Source organism: Lycium barbarum, chromosome 3 (genome assembly GCF_019175385.1).
Source record: "Lycium barbarum isolate Lr01 chromosome 3, ASM1917538v2, whole genome shotgun sequence".
NCBI lineage: Eukaryota > Viridiplantae > Streptophyta > Magnoliopsida > Solanales > Solanaceae > Lycium > Lycium barbarum.
The window spans coordinates 32,697,790-32,710,045 of NC_083339.1; the positions used below are offsets into that span (position 1 = coordinate 32,697,790).

The following is a 12,256-nucleotide window of genomic DNA, read 5'->3' on the forward strand; positions in this document are numbered from 1 at the left end:
ATTTTATCGGGGGTGAGGATGTGACCTAGATATGAAAAGGCACATTTGACCGGAGTTGAGGATGTGACCTAGTTTATTGGCTCGTGGTCCGAGGTTCATTTCGAAACGAGTGGTAAATGGATACCATAGGTCCCCTGCAGGTCATGACTATTGGGAAAAGACACCAATTAGCATGTTTGTACATGAGTTATTAGAGACTGAGTAAGGGAGAATATTGTTGGGAGGTTTATTTCATTTCTTGTTTCCGTTGACTTGATTTGTTAATATCATTGATTGACTTGGTGTTGGTTATTTTATTATGTACTGTTGACTGGTCTGTCTATTTTATTGATTTTATGATTCATGCATGATGCTAATCTTAGTCGGCCTATGATATCTACCGGTACATAGTGTTTGTACTGATACTACCTTGTTGCATTCTTTTGAGTGCAGATAGTGATCCAGAGACTGCCACCCGACCTCACATTTAGCGTTGAGGCCATTTGCTGACAGATTGAGGGTGAGTTTCTATCCATGCCAGGCTGCCTGAAGATCTTCCTTATCTAATGTCTAATTTCATTCAATACATTGATGTTTATTTATTTCAGACAATATACATTCCTTAGACATTTTTTTGGATTAGAGTCCTTATACGGTGACTTTTGGGTTTTGGGATTGTAATAGTTAGGACTTCCGTATTTATGATTATTGTTTATGGTATGACTACTTTTGATTAATATTTAGCTTAAATTGTTATGAACTGATTGAATTGGTTAATAAAAATGGACTTGAATAAGCAGATGGTTAGGCTTATTGGTTCGCCCACTAAGAGATAGTGTGTGTGCCAATCATGGCGGGTTGGGTCGTGACATATTGCAAACATACCAGCAGGCTACGACCGTTTGGATGAAGGAGTGGAGGCTGGTCTCTACACTAATGGTTAAGCAGAAATCGTCCTCGCGGTAGGAGAATGTGCAATCCTCGGGGAAGGAGGTGCAGCAGTGCTCTACTCGGCCGCGATGGATGGCATCGTCTCGGTATCATGAACCATATCAGCGGGAGGTACCGCAACGGTCACGTCTCCGGTGGTCTCATCATCGGGCTCAACATCCGCCTTCTCTTGCCCTACTGGAAAATCCTTTATCATCTAATTGGCTTTTGTATCCTCAAGTCGGGTCTTTCTGATATCATAATAGCAAGTGGGTTCCCGACAATGATCTCGATGGGAGATGTTCGGCACACTTGCTTGCCGACATAAATCAGTGATAAGGCACAAAAATGGCAGGGAGGTAGCATTTTATGGTGCTCTGGCCTGTATCTCCATAGCTATCAGCTCCCCAATATTCAATAATAACGTGACATGATTGCCACAACTATCACTGCCCGGTCCGGAGTAAGCGAGTTATCACTCTGAGTCTACATAATTCTGAACTGGACCATATTCCACCAAAACTTCGCTGCGAGGGTCAGCGAGTTCTTAAGGACTTTCCACTTCTTATGGAGCCACGGTGGGTCGTCCCTAGCAATAACCGAAGCAACCCCCTCAATCACGGACTGCGTAGTCCTCCGATCAATTTTGTCTCTGAACTCGGCAGTGGCTGCCCTAGTGGAGCCGACATGATTCTAGCCAAAATAGTAGCTGTTTATTGCCTTGGCAGAAATGCTGACTTTTGCCTTCCGCACCTCTATCTCATCAGGCCTCGATGTTATAGCCCGTATTTCGTACGTCCAGAAAATTCAAGGTAATGGGGAGAAGTTAAGAACAAGACTATGTTTCAAAAATAATTTTAATATACGAGTTGTTGAAAATATTATTTATGAATATTGTTAGAGTGGAAATATTGAGGAAGACCAAGGGCGGAAAGGAAATTGGCAAAATGGCATTATGGTAATTTTGTAGAAAGGCTAGGGGTAAAATGGTCATTTTACAAATGTTCAAGAAATCTCTTGAAAAAGACCATGTGGCCGAAAAAAAAAAGGAAAAAGAAAAGGGATTAAGTCATCTTTGGAAATTTGGAGAAAAATCTAGAAAAAAAAAAGGAGAAAAAGAAAGGAAAAATCTAGAGAGGGGGAAGCATGTGCCCCTCACATGACCTATACAACTATATATATATGTGTGTAGTCATATTATTAAGAGAAAAAGAGTGGAAGAAAGAAGAAGAAAAAGGAGAGGAGAAAGAGGAAGTGCACGGCCAAGGGGCAAAAATTTGGCCCCTTGAAATAGTGATCAAAAAATTATTCTCTCCTAGAATTCCAACCAATTTGAAGGCCCTCTTCGACATGGTATAGTTGTTTCGGAAGATAGGTCGTTCGTTTCATCATTTCCGCACATTGGTCAAGGGAAGAGGTTGAAGAGAAGAGGTAATATTTAATCCTTTTTATGATGTTATGAAGGCTTGTTTACATTGTAGTATGAAGGAACGGATAGAATTCATGAAAATATGGGAGGGTTGTATGGTATAGCCGTGTGCATGCCTATGTTGTTGAGGCAAGATTAGTTAATTTTTATGTAATATTTTAATTGTTGTTGTTATGGAATTTATATTGGAAATGAAAGTTTGGTAATTTTGGTTGAATTTGTGGGTGTTGGAAGGTGGCCGAATGTGTGTGTGTGTGTGGTATGAAATGTGAATCAAGTTTTATGTAATAATTTAATTGTTGTCGATATGTATTTTAGGATACAAGTGAGATTATGACGATTCTAGTGAAGTTGAAATTGTCGGAAAGTTGTTGTAGAAGTTAATGGGAATCGAAGGTAGACTTCTTGCATTGATGGAAAATAATGTCGTCAGTATTTTGGTTGTCCTCGTTGTGAGTATTATGATAGAAAATGAAGTTTTAATAATCCAAGTTAAGATTATAATCGTGTGGGCCGCATTGGAAGGAAATGTAGTCTTTATGTGGTTTCTTGAATTTATGAAATGAAGTTGTAAATGTATGTATTGTGACATAATGTGTGAATTTGGAAGGAAAGAATGTGTTTTGTGTTGTTCTCGGGCTTGGGGACAATTTCGGGTGAGTTGGAACCTTGCTCGAGTCGTTTTGGAAAATTTTGTGAATTGTTGGAAATGTTATGGAATCATGTTTGAATGGTTTTGGATTGATTATATATCTTGATTTGAACGTAATTGGAATATCGTCGCATTATGCAAAAGAAGGTTGCTAATGTTAAAGTGCGTTTACATTAACAGTCGATGTTGTTAGAATGTTTGTTGTCATTGTTGTTGATATTGTGGCCGGGTCAAATTCCCGGATTGTTGTTGTGTTGATTGGGAGCCGAGCCGTATTCTCGGGGTTGGTATTTTTACAGGGGAGGTGCTGTCGAAATTCCGGCAGGATACAAGTGAATGTGTTTGAAAGGTTAAGGCAGGTATATGATAATGAAACTAACGAATGGATGGATTCTCTTGCATGTAGACAAACAAATTGGATGCATAAGCGTAGCTGGAGGTCGCGGCACAGGTATGTAAGGCTTACCCTTCCTTTCTTTTGGCATGTCCTAGTTGTAATAGGCTATGATACGAGCCTCGAGGGAAACTCTATTCCTAGAAATCCGAGCTTGATTTGGACCCCTATTCATTCAGTGAAATTGAACTAAGAACCTTATGCTTTGATGGAAACATAGTTTGAACGTCCGTAACTTCTACAAATGAAACCGGATTGCCCTGAAACCTTCATGGATGACTCTATAAGGCTAAATGTTCATAGTTTATATACGCCACCTCGACTTAATCCGAGGTGGGCCCATAATTCCCGAACCCCATTTGTATTGCTCTATTGGACTCATTTCCGCATAGTAATTAAGAGAAACTTGGGCTATTGTTCTGGATTTGTTATGAACTGTATGTACTCTCTGATATAAGTATCTGGAAATTCTGATATGAGTATTCCTATATAGGAATTTGGATACAAGTATTTTCGATATGGATATTTTGACAAAAGTATTTTGACGTAAGTACACCGATACAAGAAATTTGACGTAAACATTTTGATAGAAGTATTCGGATATAAGTATTTTGGATATGAGAATCCTGACATACGTATTCTGTTATAACTACTATGATATAAGTATTTTGATATCAGTATTCCGACCTAATCATTCTGACATAAGTATTCTGATATGAGTACCCCGACATAAGTATTTTAATATAAGCATTCTGATATGGGTAACCTGCTATGATTATTCTGATGGCACGTTCGATCATTCTATCGAGTCTCGATTTATGTGCATTTAGTTGCTCACTACTCTGCTCGTGCATGTGCTATGATCCCTTTCACCGGATCCCGGGCCGGTATATATATCGTGCGGATGGTTCGCCGAGTCCTCTGTTAAGGGCCGGGTTCCATATATGAATTCTGAAATATGATGTGTCCGGTTCCGGGGTACTGTGTTGTATGTCCGTCCCCGGTTACCGAGGATATATTATGAAGTATGATGTGTCCGGGCTCGGGGTGCCGTGTTATCTGTCCGCCCCCGGATACCGTGGTTATGTTATCATGTGTGACGGAGATCGGAGCAAATTTTCTGAAATATGATGTGTTGTGGCGCCAAAGGTAGGAGTGGCGACCACGTTCCTACGTTATCGTGCGCATCCCTTGGCATTGTTCACCGGTTCCTCGGCGTGTTATCTGTCCCCAAGGTTATCATGTATATGATAGGATGTGACCGGTCCCTCGGCGTGATATTTGTCCCCGAGGTTACCGTATGTATGATATGGTATTTGTCCCGGCGTGGTATATGTCCCCGGGGTTACAGCGTATGTGATATGATATCCGATTCCGATATGCATGACTTGTGTTGGAGAGTAAGCATTCTGACCTTCCGTACATTTTGTATCCCGTTTGCTATATGACATCATTTGAGTAATTTGTACGTTCTGTAATCCGTCTGGCATACGAGATGAGTAAGTATGATTCGTGTCTGGAAAAGAAAAAAAATAATAATAAGTGTTTGGTATTCTGGATAGGCTATTTGTATGTTGTTCTATCTATCTCAGTCATGGTTTCGTTTTCTGTACTCATGCCTTACATACTCAGTACATATTCCGTACTGACCCCCTCTTCTTCGGGGGCTGCGTTTCATGCCGCGCAGGTACCCACAAGTGGATAGACGAGATTAGCTGAAGATGATCCAGTGGATTGGCGGGCTCCATTTCCTCCAGGAGTGCTGCCGAATCAGAGTATGTATGCTGTGATGTCTGATCAGTATTAGAGACTTTGCAGACAGCGTCGTGGGTAATGATAGTCAGTCTGTAAGCGGCTCCATCAGCCGATATGTCATTTTGTGTTATGTAGTAAATTTCATATAATTACAGATTTGTTAAATTCTGGAAATAGTAAGCAGAAAATTTTGAAAGCTCAACATGTATTTTATTTGTAATTGACATTCAGAATTCCAAAAAAAAACATTAGGTGTGTAATCAGGGTCTGCGGGTTCGCTCGGCTCTGTATGTGGGGTCGAGTGCCCATCACACCCTAATGAAGTTAGGGTGTGACAAAGTGGTATCAGAGCAGGTCTGTCCTAGGGGTTGTCTGCAAAGTCGTGTCTGGTAGAGTCCTGTTTATGGTGTGTAGCGCGCCACATCTATAAACAAGAGGCTACGGGGCATCTAGGGATTGTTGACCTTATTTCTGTCTCAGATCGTGCCATTGAGCCAAGTCATAGGGGGTAATATTCCTTATTTGCAAAGTCTCACATACGATGGAGGAAGACGGGTAAGCACTGGTGTATTTGATCTGTTCCCAAGAATTGGCAGCCCCGGATGGCCGGAATGTGGTGTAGCTGTATGTTCTATAAGGTGTTATTGATATTTGCAGTGTACAGGAGGATGGTATAAGAAAAACAAGGTTAGATGGAGGATTCAGAAAATTGACAATTAGTTTTGCTGCAGGTTACTATGTAAAAACGGTGAGTAAGAAGTTCGAACGGACTGATATCGGGGCATCCATAAAACAATACCAACGAAGGTGTATCTGTTATCAGCAGGAGTCTGGGAACCCAGAATGAGAGATAGTTATGTAAGAAAGTGGAAGGTGAGCACCGAGGGTCGAAAGGGGTAAAATGGTAATTATGGAAGAAAAGACGTACCACGAGGGTGTCCCGGGATCTGTAAGACCTCGATTAGTCCCGAATCATGTAGTAAAGGTCATGCGAGAAAGTGGATCCGAAAATATCAGCATTAAGGCATCGGATTCCACTAAAGATTCGAGGTTAAGCGTGCTCAGGTGGGAGCAATTTCAGGATGGGTGACCCCCCTGGGAAGTAATTGGGAAAATTTTGCAAAATTAAAATTTAAGGGAACAAATGGAAAACTAGGGTAACCTGAGTGAGACTATGGTCTATGGGGTGGTTGGAGACCATAAAAAGGCGCATAAAACGAGGTAGACTTGCTCGGTGAAGAGGCAAAAGAGTATGTCACAGCTCGGGAACTAGGATAGGCTTGAATAAAGTTTGGAAGTATTTTGTGGGTTAGTTGATAATAATTATATATATAGATGTGGGTGCACACGTTATCCCATATGTGATGGTATCAGTAGACACGTGTGTCCTAACAACCTATGCTACGGTAAAGGAGGCCTCAATCGGGTAAAGGGACACCGAAACCTGAATAGTAGTGAGAAAACAAATGGTGTTAGTATTACGCGATAGGATGCTATTTCCACTATAGGTTAAGGACAGAAAAGTCTCGACGGTATGGTGTTAGAAAAAGAAGTAGGTAAGTAAATGAGGAGTAAGGAAATTCAGATATCGGTGAGTAAACGAGGAAAACCTTGGTGGATGAAACCCCTAAGAGGAAATTTTCGGCGAGATACGAGATTATCAGATAAAGGTGTAAATGCAGACATGGGGCAAGGATGGAGTACGGTAATATGGAACGAAAGAGGAATATGTAAGATTCAAGGATTAATTACAATGAGCCGAGAGGGAAGGCAATGAAAAAGATGGACAAAACGATGATATGAGCAAGGAGAAAAAAGGAAACAATTTGAGCTGAGAAGTTTCGATACGTTATGCATAGAGTTGGAAAGTGTGACGAGGGATGAAGAATAATTAAAGATAAGAGTACTTTAAGGTCGTGACGTATAAGGAACCCCCTTAAAGGGGGGGAGGCCATATTAGGCCTAAAGGGAATAACGAGGAAAGAAATGAGCACCAACACATAAGGTCAAAGACAAGTACGCCTGCATCCAGAGATACGAGAGGAAAGATTAAAGAAGAGTTGTGGTAGGGATCTAAAGGTGAGGCTTTTGTTAAGATATGGTTATGGAATAATAACATAAAAGAGATGATCGGAGGAAGACAAGGATAAAAAAATATTGGCCCAGCACTTAGGAAACCCATGAGACAGAATAAGGACCCATATGAGGACGAAAAGACTCGACTATACGGAATGGGCATGGAAAGAACGGGCAACTATAAAAAGAAACCCCCTCCCGGAGTGCTACAAGACCATGTAAGGTCAGTTGAACATTCGAGGACGAATGTTCTAAAGGGGGGGAGGATGTTATAGCCCGTATTTCGTACGTCCAGAAAATTCAAGGTAATGGGGAGAAGTTAAGAATAAGACTATGTTTCAAAAATAATTTTAATATACGAGTTGTTGAAAATATTATTTATGAATATTGTTAGAGTGGAAATATTGAGGAAGACCAAGGGCGGAAAGGAAATTGGCAAAATGGCATTATGGTAATTTTGTGGAAAGGCTAGGGGTAAAATGGTCATTTTACAAATGTTCAAGAAATCTCTTGAAAAAGGCCATGTGGCCGAAAAAAAAAGGGAAAAGAAAAGGGATTAAGTCATCTTTGGAAATTTGGAGAAAAATCTAGAAAAAAAAAAGAGAAAAAGAAAGGAAAAATCTAGAGAGGGGGAAGCATGTGCCCCTCACATAACCTATACAACTATATATATATATGTGTAGTCATATTATTAAGAGAAAAAGAGTGGAAGAAAGAAGAAGAAAAAGGAGAGGAGAAAGAGGAAGTGCACGGCCAAGGGGCAAAAATTTGGCCCCTTGAAATAGTGATCAAAAAATTATTCTCTCCTAGAATTCCAACCAATTTGAAGGCCCTCTTCGACATGGTATAGTTGTTTCGGAAGATAGGTCGTTCGTTTCATCATTTCCGCACGTTGGTCAAGGGAAGAGGTTGAAGAGAAGAGGTAATATTTAATCCTTTTTATGATGTTATGAAGGCTTGTTTACATTGTAGTATGAAGGAACGGATAGAATTCATGAAAATATGGGAGGGTTGTATGGTATAGCCGTGTGCATGCCTATGTTGTTGAGGCAAGATTAGTTAATTTTTATGTAGTATTTTAATTGTTGTTGTTATGGAATTTATATTGGAAATGAAAGTTTGGTAATTTTGGTTGAATTTGTGGGTGTTGGAAGGTGGCCGAATGTGTGTGTGTGTGTGGTATGAAATGTGAATCAAGTTTTATGTAATAATTTAATTGTTGTCGATATGTATTTTAGGATGCAAGTGAGATTATGACGATTCTAGTGAAGTTGAAATTGTCGGAAAGTTGTTGTAGAAGTTAATGGGAATCGAAGGTAGACTTATTGCATTGATGGAAAATAATGTCGTTAGTATTTTGGTTGTCCTCGTTGTGAGTATTATGATAGAAAATCAAGTTTTAATAATCCAAGTTAATATTATAATCATGTGGGCCGCATTGGAAGGAAATGTAGTCTTGATGTGGTTTCTTGAATTTATGAAATGAAGTTGTAAATGTATGTATTGTGACATAATGTGTGAATTTGGAAGGAAAGAATGTGTTTGGTGTTGTTCTCGGGCTTGGGGACAATTTCGGGTGAGTTGGAACCTTGCTCGAGTCATTTTGGAAAATTTTGTGAATTGTTGGAAATGTTATGGAATCATGTTTGAATGGTTTTGGATTGATTATATATCTTGATTTGAACGTAATTGGAATATCGTCGCATTATGCGAAAGAAGGTTGCTAATGTTAAAGTGCGTTTACATTAACGGTCGATGTTGTTAGAATGTTTGTTGTCATTGTTGTTGATATTGTGGCCGGGTCAAATTCCTGGATTGTTGTTGTGTTGATTGGGAGCCGAGCCGTATTCTCGGGGTTGGTATTTTTACAGGGGAGGTGCTGCCGAAATTCCGGCAGGATACAAGTGAATGTGTTTTCAAGGTTAAGGCAGGTATATGATAATGAAACTAACGAATGGATGGATTCTCCTGCATGTAGACAAACAAATTGGATGCATAAGCGTAGCTGGAGGTCGCGGCACAGGTATGTAAGGCTTACCCTTCCTTTCCTTTGGCATGTCCTAGTTGTAATAGGCTATGATACGAGCCTCGAGGGAAACTCTATTCCTAGAAATCCGAGCTTGATTTGGACCCCTATTCATTCAGAGAAATTGAACGAAGAACCTTATGCTTTGATGGAAACATAGTTTGAACGTCCGTAACTTCTACAAATGAAACCGGATTGCCCTGAAACCTTCATGGATGACTCTATAAGGCTAAATGTTCATAGTTTATATACGCGACCTCGACTTAATCCGAGGTGGGCCCATAATTCCCGAACCCCATTTGTATTGTTCTATTGGACTCATTTCCGCATAGCAATTAAGAGAAACTTGGGCTATTGTTCTGGATTTGTTATGAACTGTATGTACTCTCTGATATAAGTATCTGGAAATTCTGATATGAGTATTCCTATATAGGCATTTGGATACAAGTATTTTCGATATGGATATTTTGACAAAAGTATTTTGACGTAAGTACTCCGATACAAGAAATTTGACGTAAACATTTTGATAGAAGTATTCGGATATAAGTATTTTTGATATGAGAATCCTGACATACGTATTCTGTTATAACTACTCTGATATAAGTATTTTGATATAAGTATTCTGACCTAAGCATTCTGACATAAGTATTCTGATATGAGTACCCCGACATAAGTATTTTAATATAAGCATTCTGATATGGGTAACCTGCTATGATTATTCTGATGCCACGCTCGATCATTCTACCGAGTCTCGATTTATGTGCATTTAGTTGCTCACTACTCTGCTCGTGCATGTGCTATGATCCCTTTCCCCGGATCCCGGGCCGGTATATATATCGTGCGGATGGTTCGCCGAGTCCTCTGTTAAGGGCCGGGTTCCATTTATGAATTCCGAAGTATGATGTGTCTGGTTCCGGGGTACTGTGTTATATGTCCGTCCCCGGTTACCGAGGATATATTATGAAGTATGATGTGTCCGGGCTCGGGGTGCTGTGTTATCTGTCCGCCCCCGGGTACCGTGGTTATGTTATGATGTGGGACGGAGATCGGAGCAAATTTTCTGAAATATGATGTGTTGTGGCGCCAAAGGTAGGAGTGGCGACCACGTTCCTACGTTATTGTGCGCATCCCTTGGCGTTGTTCACCGGTTCCTCGGCGTGTTATCTGTCCCCAAGGTTATCATGTATATGATAGGATGTGACCGGTCCCTCGGCGTGATATTTGTCCCCGAGGTTACCGTATTTATGATATGGTATTTGTCCCGGCGTGGTATATGTCCCCGGGGTTACCGCGTATGTGATATGATATCCGATTCCGATATGCATGACTTGTGTTGGAGAGTAAGCATTCTGACCTTCCGTACATTCTGTATCCCATTTGCTATATGACATCATTTGAGTAATTTGTACGTTCTGTAATCCGTCTGGCATACGAGATGAGTAAGTATGATTCGTGTCTGGAAAAGAAAAAAAAATAATAAGTGTTTGGTATTCTGGATAGGCTATTTGTATGTTGTTCTATCTGTCTCAGTCATGGTTTCGTTTTCTGTACTCATGCCTTACATACTCAGTACATATTCCGTACTGACCCCCTCTTCTTCGGGGGCTGCGTTTCATGCCCCGCAGGTACCCACAAGTGGATAGACGAGATTAGCTGAAGATGATCCGGTGGATTGGCGGGCTCCATTTCCTCCAGGAGTGCTGCCGAATCAGAGTATGTATGCTGTGATGTCTGATCAGTATTAGAGACTTTGCAGACAGCGTCGTGGGTAATGATAGTCAGTCTGTAAGCGGCTCCATCAGCCGATATGTCATTTTGTGTTATGTAGTAAATTTCATATAATTACAGATTTGTTAAATTTTGGAAATAGTAAGCAGAAAATTTTGAAAGTTCAACATGTATTTTATTTGTAATTGACTTTCAGAATTCAAAAAAAAAAAACATTAGGTGTGTAATCATGGTCTGCGGGTTCGCTCGGCTCTGTATGTGGGGTCGAGTGCCGATCACACCCTAATGAGGTTAGGGTGTGACACTCGAGACATTCTGCTTAAGTTGATTAGGCTTTTTGATCGTATCCACATATGCACTGTAATTAGCATAGAACTCCCGGACTAGAACCGGACAATACTTCCCATGAGGTCGATTGAAAGCGTCCAGTCCATAATGCTGGAGTGTCTCTCTAATCCGAAGCTGATGCTCCAAATAACGAAGCCCAATGCGCCTCTCCTCAAATATAGTACGCTGTGGGTTTTCGCCTTTCTTCGACCCATCGATCCCCTTCTCGTTTCGCTCCTTCACACCCTCTACCGAGAATCATAGGTCATTTTCCATTTTTGTAGAATAAAGTTCGGCCCAGATGCACTCCATAGCACTATCATCACTAGAGTCACTCGCCACCCGGACTTGTTCATTATCGGACCCGCTTGTAGTAGCGGACCCCTCGTTACCAAACTCTTCATTCCTGGACCCTTCATTATCGGATCTGTTATATCCTGCATGTTGTACGTTCGGATAATTCGAGATAATTGCGAGAAGTTAAGGGCAAGACCATTTTCCAAAGTTATTCTAAAATACAAGTTATTATGAGTATTATTGGGATGGAAATATTGAGATAGGTTAAGGGTAAAAATGGAAATTCACAAAAGAGTTTATGGTAATATTGTGGAAAGGCTAGGGGTAAAATGGGAATTTCACAGAGTGTTCAAGAAAATTCTTGAAATGTCACTTTGGCCATGTGACATAAAAAGTGGGCTCCGCCCATAGCCATGTGTCCATGTTCTTACTTAAGGGACCAAAGTTTATACAACAAGACAAGTGGATGTATTGGTTATTTTAAGAAAATTCTAGAAAGGGGAGAAGACCCATGTGTCCATAACTTTTATTTGAGGGACTTAAAAATAAATAAGGATAAATGATGGAAAAAAAGGATAAATAAGACATACTTCTCTTCTTCTTTCCTTAAGAGAAATCAAGAAACTTGGAGAAGCCCCAAGTTGATGGCCATTCGGCCATGTG

At 40.5% G+C, this 12,256-nt stretch overlaps 1 long non-coding RNA gene across 1 annotated transcript; it reads left to right on the forward strand.

The window, feature by feature from the left end:
• The first annotated feature begins 7,491 nt into the window (after positions 1 to 7,491).
• LOC132633836 (uncharacterized) lies at positions 7,492 to 11,037 on the forward strand. The gene is made up of 3 exons (XR_009579858.1): positions 7,492 to 8,137; positions 9,194 to 9,238; positions 10,867 to 11,037. It is a non-coding gene; the product is annotated as an uncharacterized LOC132633836 (long non-coding RNA).
• Positions 11,038 to 12,256: the final 1,219 nt, after the last annotated feature.